Here is a 7,689-nt window from a genome sequence, read left to right as displayed (position 1 = left end):
TCATGTTTAATTCTTTCTAAATCTTAGATTATTTATTTGAAAAAGAAGTTTTTAAAAATATATTTTATTTAATAAATTATATTTAGAAAACTTTATTCAATATCAGAGTATATTTTATTTTAAAATTTTTTCTAAAAATATTAAAATTCCAGCCTGACCTGTGGTGGTGCAGTGGATAAAGCATTGACCTGGAACACTGAGGTCGCTGGTTTAAAACCCTGGGCTTGCCTGGTCAAGACACATATGGGAGTTGATGCTTCCTGCTCCTCCTTCCCTTCTCTTTCTCTCTCTCTCTTCTCTAAAATGAATAAAGTCTTTAAAAAATTTTAAATTTCATTGATTTGAGAGAGAGAAAGAGAGGAAAGGGGAAAGAGAGAGAGAAGCATCAACTTGTTCCATTTAGTTCTGCACTCATTGGTTGCTTCACGTATGTGCCCTGACCGGAGATCAAATGCACGACCTCAGCATTCCAGGACACACTATCCACTGAGCAGCCCAGCCAGGGCATCTTTTTAAATTTTTACTTGATTTTTTTTTCTTTTGAGAGAGAGAGAGAGAGATGATAGACAAGGGAGAGAGATTGCTTGACTAGGCGGTGGCGCAGTGGATAGAGCGTCGGACTGGGATGTGGAGGACCCAGGTTTGAGATCCCGAGCTCGCCAGCTTGAGCACAGGCTCATCTGGTTTGAGCAAAGCTCACCAGCTTGGACCCAAGGTCACTGGCTCCAGCAAGGGGTTACTCGGTCAGCTGTAGCCCCATGGTCAAGGCACATATGAGAAAGCAATCAATGAACAACTAAGGTGTTGCAACGAAAAACTGATGATTGATGCTTCTCATCTCTCTCCGTTCCTGTCTGTCTGTCCCTATCTATCCCTCTCTCTGGCTCTCTCTCTGTCTCTGTAATAAAAAAAAAAAGAGGGAGAGAGATGAAAAGCACCAACTCGTAGTTGTTCATTGATTGCTTCTCATATATGCCTTGACCAGGGGCTTAAGCCAAGCCAATGACACCCTTGCTCAAGCCAGAGACCTTTGGCCTCAAACCAGCAACCATGGAATCATGTCTATGATCCCACGCTCAAGCTGGCAACTCCAGGCTCAAGCTAGTAAAGCTGCACGCAAGCTGGATGAGCCCATGCTCAGGCTGGAAATCTCAGGGTTTTGAACTTGGGTCTTCAGTGTTTTAGGTCAACACTCTATCCACTGTGCCACCACCGGTCAGGCAATCCTTAAGATTCTTTAAAGCTTTCTCTTTTTAAAATTTATTTTTATTTTATGTTTTAAATATTTATTTTATTGATTTTAGAGAGAGGGAGAGGGCAGAAGAGAGACAGGAACATCAAGCTGTTCCTGTATGTGCCCTGACTGGGGATCGAACTGGCAACCTCTGTGCTTCAGGACGATGCTCCAACCAACCAAGCCATCGGCCAGGGCAAATTTATTTTTATTTTTTAAAATTCATTTTAGAGAGGTGGCAGGGGAGAGAGAGAGAAGGAGGAAGGGGGGGAGAGAGGGAGAGAGAGAGAAGGGCAGGGGAGAAGCAGAAAGCTTCATCTTCCATATGTTCCTTTTACCAGGCAAGTCCGGGGTTTCAAACTGGCAACCTCAGCATTCCAGGTCAATGCTTTATCCACTGCGCCACCACAGGTCAGGCCGTAAAGCTCTCTTGTTTATTAAGAAAAGGAGCATTCTTAAAAGACAGTATGAACTTTCTAAAATCTTAACAAAGAGTCTGACGATGCACTCTTGACTTCATCTTTATCTTAAGAATATTCTTCCTTTGAAAATCTTTTGATGGCTAGAAAGACTTTCTGAGCCTTTCATATATCCTCTAAATTCTCATAGAAAGCTGAACACTTCCCTTTTTAGCTTATCTTTCTCTTCCTGTTTGTTATCATTGACAACTGAAAGAAACCAGTTGGCATTTTGAACATTCTGCCAGGAAATCTTAGCCAAGTTCCCTGTGCATTAAGTATGCTTTATCTTGTGTTTTATCACAGGTGACATTCTTCTGAATTTAGATTCTTGGTTCAATGAAGGACTGTATGGACAAAGTTATAAGACATGAAAAAATGGGAAAAGATTTTCCATATCTAATGAAAGTAAGAGATTATTATCTAGAGCAGAATTTGGAAAACTTTTTCTGTAAAGGACAAAACAGCGAATATTTGGGGTTGGCTTTGTGGTCCAGATTTTTTTTATTTGTTTAATTTATTTATTGATTTTAGAGAGGGAGGGAGACAGACAGACAGAAACATCTATCCACTCCTGTATATACCATGACCAGGAATCAAACTGTCAACCTCCATGCATCAGGATGATGCTCAAACCAACCGAGCTATCCTTCCAGGGCCCAGATAATTTTTGACAGAACTATTTAACTCTACTATTGTAGCAGGAAAGCAACCATAGACACAGTAAGTGAATGGGTGTGACTTTGTTCTAATAAAGCTTTATTTATAAAAACTGGAGGTGCTCCAGATTTGGTCTGTAGGCCATAGTTTGCTGATCCTGATCTGAAAAAGACAAGGGACTCTTGCATATCAACAAGAAAAATAACTCCAATTTAAAATTAGATAGAAATATGTGTAGGCAATACAGAGAAAAGTAAATTCAGAAGGGTAATAAGCATATAAAGAGATATCTAAACTAAATTGTAGTCAGAAAAATATAAATTAACAATGCGATATTGCTTTACTTCTAATCATATAGTAGAAATTAGAGAGATGATGAGCTTTGTTGGAGAAATAGGAGCTCTTCATGATGAAAATCAAGTCTAGTGCAACTATTCTAGAGTGCACAATGGTGGCACGTAGTCTAATAATGTATATCTTTATTATATGCGGCTTAAGTGTCTGTTTGTCGCCGATAGCTTATTGGTTGCTTGCGTAACTGTACTAGCCAATGGGGTGAAGTTGCCACGGCATTCAAATAGTCCCGCCTTCTGGCATGCCACCTCACAAATTGAGGTTAAAGATTGGAGCAAATATTATGCTGTTAAGAAATCTTAACGCCGTCGGCCTAGTGTGCGGAGGACCCGGGTTCGATTCCCGGCCAGGGCACACAGGAGAAGCGCCCATTTGCTTCTCCACCCCTCCGCCGCGCTTTCCTCTCTGTCTCTCTCTTCCCCTTCCGCAGCCAAGGCTCCATTGGAGCAAAGATGGCCCGGGCGCTGGGGATGGCTCTGTGGCCTCTGCCTCAGGCGCTAGAGTGGCTCTGGTCGCAACATGGCGACGCCCAGGATGGGCAGAGCATCGCCCCCTGGTGGGCAGAGCGTCGCTCCATGGTGGGCGTGCCGGGTGGATCCCGGTCAGGCGCATGTGGGAGTCTGTCTGACTGTCTCTCCCTGTTTCCAGCTTCAGAAAAATGAAAAAAAAAAAAAAAAAAAAAAAAAAAGAAATCTTAACGCCAGAAGGGGTCTTTGTACAAGACTAGAGGTTCTCCAATTGAAAAATAATGTCATAATAGCTAAGTCTTTGACTAGCTCCTCTAAAGGTGAAATACATGTCATTCCAAGAATTGATTTGGCTCCATCTCAAACAGGGTTGCCGTTTCAATTGAGACGTAGACAATTTCCTGTAAAACTTGCCTTTGCTATGACCATCAATAAGTCTCAGGGCCAAACGCTTAAGCGTGTTGGCATTTTTTTACCTGAGCCTGCATTTGGACACGGTCAACTTTATGTTGCCTGTTCAAGAGTTTGTGAAAGAACGGATGTAAAATTAAAAATAATTGATGGTCCTCTGCAAGGCGAGCTTAAAAATGATGGAAAGATCTACACAAGAAATGTGTACAAAGAGATCTTTGACATATGAATTAACATTTTATTATTTAAATCACCTTTATTTATTGAGCTAGCGGTGGCTCTTAAGAAATGTACCGCCAGTGGTTTCCTTCATTGCCCTCTACTTTAAGCAATTAAGCAAGTAGAAGGGGGAAACCCCATGGGGCACTAATCAAAGGGGCGTCCTCGCCGCCTGCCCTGGGTAATTCAGTTTGAATTAGCAGACACCTTTGCACAAATCATTTTAATTACAATTTATAACATCTAGAACAGCGGTCATTTTGTATGACCGCCGGGCTTTCTAGTACTATATATAATGATCCAGCAAATCAGCTCCTGAGTCTATATCTCAATGAAATTTGCACACAAGCCCAATAAGGATTTTATCTGTGGTGCAGAGGAGTGGAGATACTCTGTGATTCTCTCACTTGGAGACTGAATACATAAAATGCGGTAAATGTACACTATGAAGTACTTACTATATAGCATTTGAGAATGATGATTAGATGTACATTTAACAACATGAATGGATCCTGAACTTAAAAACAGTGCTGATTTTAAAAGGTCAAAATAGCCCTGGCCAGTTGGCTCAGTGCTAAAGTGTCAGCCTGGCATGTGGATGTCCCAGGTTCAATTCCCAGTTAGGGCACACAGGCGAAGCACCCATCTACTTTTCTACCCCTCCCCCCACCTTCTCCTTCTGTAGCCATGGCTCCATTGGAGTGAGTTGCATCCGGGCACTGAGGATGGCTCCATGGCCTCCACCTCAGGTGCTAAGAAGAGCTTGGTTGCTGAACAATGGAGCAATGCCCCAGATGGACAGAGCATCACCCTCTAGTGGGCTTACCTGGTAGATTCCTGTCAGGGCGCATGCAGGAGTCTGTTTCTGCCTCCCCTCCTCTCAAAGAATAAAATAAATAATTTTTTAAAAAGGTCAGAATAAGTTATAAACAGAAACCACTTAAGCAAATTAAAACGTGGATATAAAGCAATACACTTTGCTAGAACACAAACACAAAGATATGTATTAAACACATTATAGTGGTTGTCTAAGGGGTGGGAAAGGAACTGTGTTATAAAATTAAAGGATTTGTCTCTCTATATATAGACAGACAGTATAATTCACATACCACAAAATTCATATATAATAAAGAGAGAGAACATTGTTGCATGGACCAATGATGATAATATGCCATGAAGAGAAGAATTAACTGCATCTGAGCTTAAAATAAAAATAACACAGCCTGACCTGTGGTAGTGCAGTGGATAAAGCATAAACTTGGAATGCTGAGGTCATTGTTTTGAAACCTTGAGCTTCCTGGGTCAAGGCACATATTAGAGGCAGCTACTACAAGTTGATGCTTCCCACTCGTCTGCCCCCTTCACTCCCTCTCTCTCTCTCTTTCCTCTCTCTCTAAAAAATCAATAAAATACTTTAAAAAACATATATATAAAAAGCTAGAAAATATAAAACTTTCTTTTGAAGAAGTTAAAAAGGTAACTTTCTAGGGAAATGAACCTCAGTAGAGCTGTGAACACCCCTACCCATTCAATTCTTCCTGCTTGGGATTGGCCATCTGCACAGGTAAGCATGTGAGAGAGTATGCGAGTAGCATCTGAGTCAGCATGAGAAACATGAATAACAGTGCATAATGTCTGCTTGAGGTAACCAAGGTTTGAATCAGTATATTCTGAACTCTGTGTGTGATGACAAATAAGTGTGGGTTATATCTGAATCAACCTACTCATGCACAGTATGCATAGTATGATACCATTTTTACAAAAAAATACTATTATAGTCTGACATTTGTAGCTCAATGGATAAAGTGTTGACCTGGAGCACTGAGGTCACTGGTTTGAAACCCCAGGCTTGCCTGGTCAAGGCACATATGAAAAGCAACTATGAGTTGATGCTTCCTGACCCCCCCCCCCACCTTTCTCTCTCTTCTCTCTCTAAACTCAATAAGAAAAATCTAAAAAAAACAAAAACTACTATTATAGGGTCTGGCCAGGTGGTTCAGTGAATAGAGTGTCATCCCAGCACACTGCGGATGCAAGTTCAATCCCTGGTCAGGGCACATATGAGAAGCAACCAATGAGTGCACAACTAAATGGAAGAACTAAATGGAATGAGTTGATGCTTCTCGCTGGTGTGGCTCCCCCCCCCCCTTTTCTCAAATCAATGGAATAAACAGTTTTAAGTATTATTATATTAAACTGATAAGAACAGATACTACACTTGATCTTAGCCAGAAGTTCAAGAAGTGATTACATACTATTATTTTAATGTATGCATACAAAAAGAGTTGTAGGACTTTGCTCTGAACTTTTGACAGAGTTATTTATGGGGTGGGTGTGGCAGACACTGGTCAACAATTCAATAAATCTTTTTCCTCTTCCTTCTGGGCACTCACTACATTTCTCATCCGCCCTTGCAGATAGGTATGGCCATGTGCCTGAGGTCTGGCCAATGGAATTGTGGACAGTTCTCCATGTTATTTCTCCTTCTGTATCAACTTTGGAAGCTCGGTGTTCAATCAAGATGAAGACATAAGATGAAAGGAGTTGGGGTCCCTGAATCATTGCTTAGAGGAGAGTAGTATATTGATCAGTAATGAAATTCTGTTTTGGATTTCAGAAGTGAAAAATAAACTTTTATCAGGCATTTGAGATGTCAGGATTTGTTAAACTGCTAGCATACATTAGTTCATACAATAAGGTTATAGGAGAATTTGACTTTCTACATTATGCAGTTAGGTATTGTTTGCATTTTGTAAAATTTTGTATTGCGTTTATAATTAGTCTTGTGTCCAATATAGATTTTTTTAATTAACATTTCATAATTTATAATCAACTCTTTCTCCTTGTTCTCTAAGTTTTTGTTTGTTTGGTTGGTTTTTTTGTTGTTGTTTTGTGGCAGAGACAGAGAGAGAGGGACAGATAGGGACAGACAGACAGGAATGGAGAGATGAGAAACATCAATTCTTCATTGCAGCTCCTTACTTGTTCATTGATTGACTTCTCATATGTGACTTGCCCCAGGGGCTACAACAGACCGAGTGACCCCTTGCTCGAGCCAGCGACCTTGGGCTCAAGCTAGTGAGCCTTGCTCAAACCAGATGAGCCCGCGCTCAAGCTGGCGACCTTGGGGTCTTGAACCTGGGTCCTCCACTTCCCAGTCCCACGCTCTATCCACTGCGCCACCGCCTGGTCAGGTGAGTACTTATTTCTTGCTAAGCATTTTGGTAGAAAATTCAAAGTTGGATGGTATTACCAAATGTCTGTTTGTTCAAAGTCTGTAAATACAGAAGTCAGCTTGTTATCCTTTCTAGTTTTCCTAATTAAGGTATAATTCACATACTGCAAAATTTGCCTTTCTAAGTGTACCATTTAGTTTGTTTTAGTATGTTTACAAGGTTGTACAATCCTTACCAATATCTAATTCCAGAACATTTTTATCACCCCATAAAGAAGCCCCATACCTAGTAGCAATCATTCCCTATTTCCCCCAGCACCTGACAACCATTAATCTACTGTACTTTTTATCTCTATGCATGTGCCTATTCTATGCAGTTAGATGGAATCATACAATATGTGACCTCCTGTGTCTGATATTTTTTCACTAAGCAGAATGTTTTTAAGATTCATCCATGTTGCCTTATATATATCAATCTTTCATTATTTTTGTGGCTGAATACTATTTAATTTATGGATATACCATATTTTGTTTATTCATTCATCAATTGACAATCATTTAGATTGTTTCTAATTTTTGACTATCATGAACCATGCTGTTATGAACATTTGTGTACAAGTGTTTGTATAAATATATGTTTTCAATTCTCTTGGGTACATATACCTAGGAGTAGAATTGCTGGGCCATAAGGCAATTCTATGTTCAACTTTT

General features: G+C 40.3%; 1 pseudogene; it reads right to left on the bottom strand.

Annotated features, from left to right (window-relative positions):
- Nucleotides 1-5,910: 5,910 nt before the first annotated feature.
- Nucleotides 5,911-6,051, bottom strand: LOC136401778 (U2 spliceosomal RNA; annotated as a pseudogene).
- Nucleotides 6,052-7,689: the final 1,638 nt, after the last annotated feature.

Source organism: Saccopteryx leptura, chromosome 3 (assembly GCF_036850995.1).
Source record: "Saccopteryx leptura isolate mSacLep1 chromosome 3, mSacLep1_pri_phased_curated, whole genome shotgun sequence".
NCBI classification, from domain to species: Eukaryota; Metazoa; Chordata; class Mammalia; order Chiroptera; family Emballonuridae; genus Saccopteryx; species Saccopteryx leptura.
The sequence above is the reverse complement of the archived record's forward strand: the minus strand, read 5'-3'. Positions and strand labels throughout refer to the sequence as shown.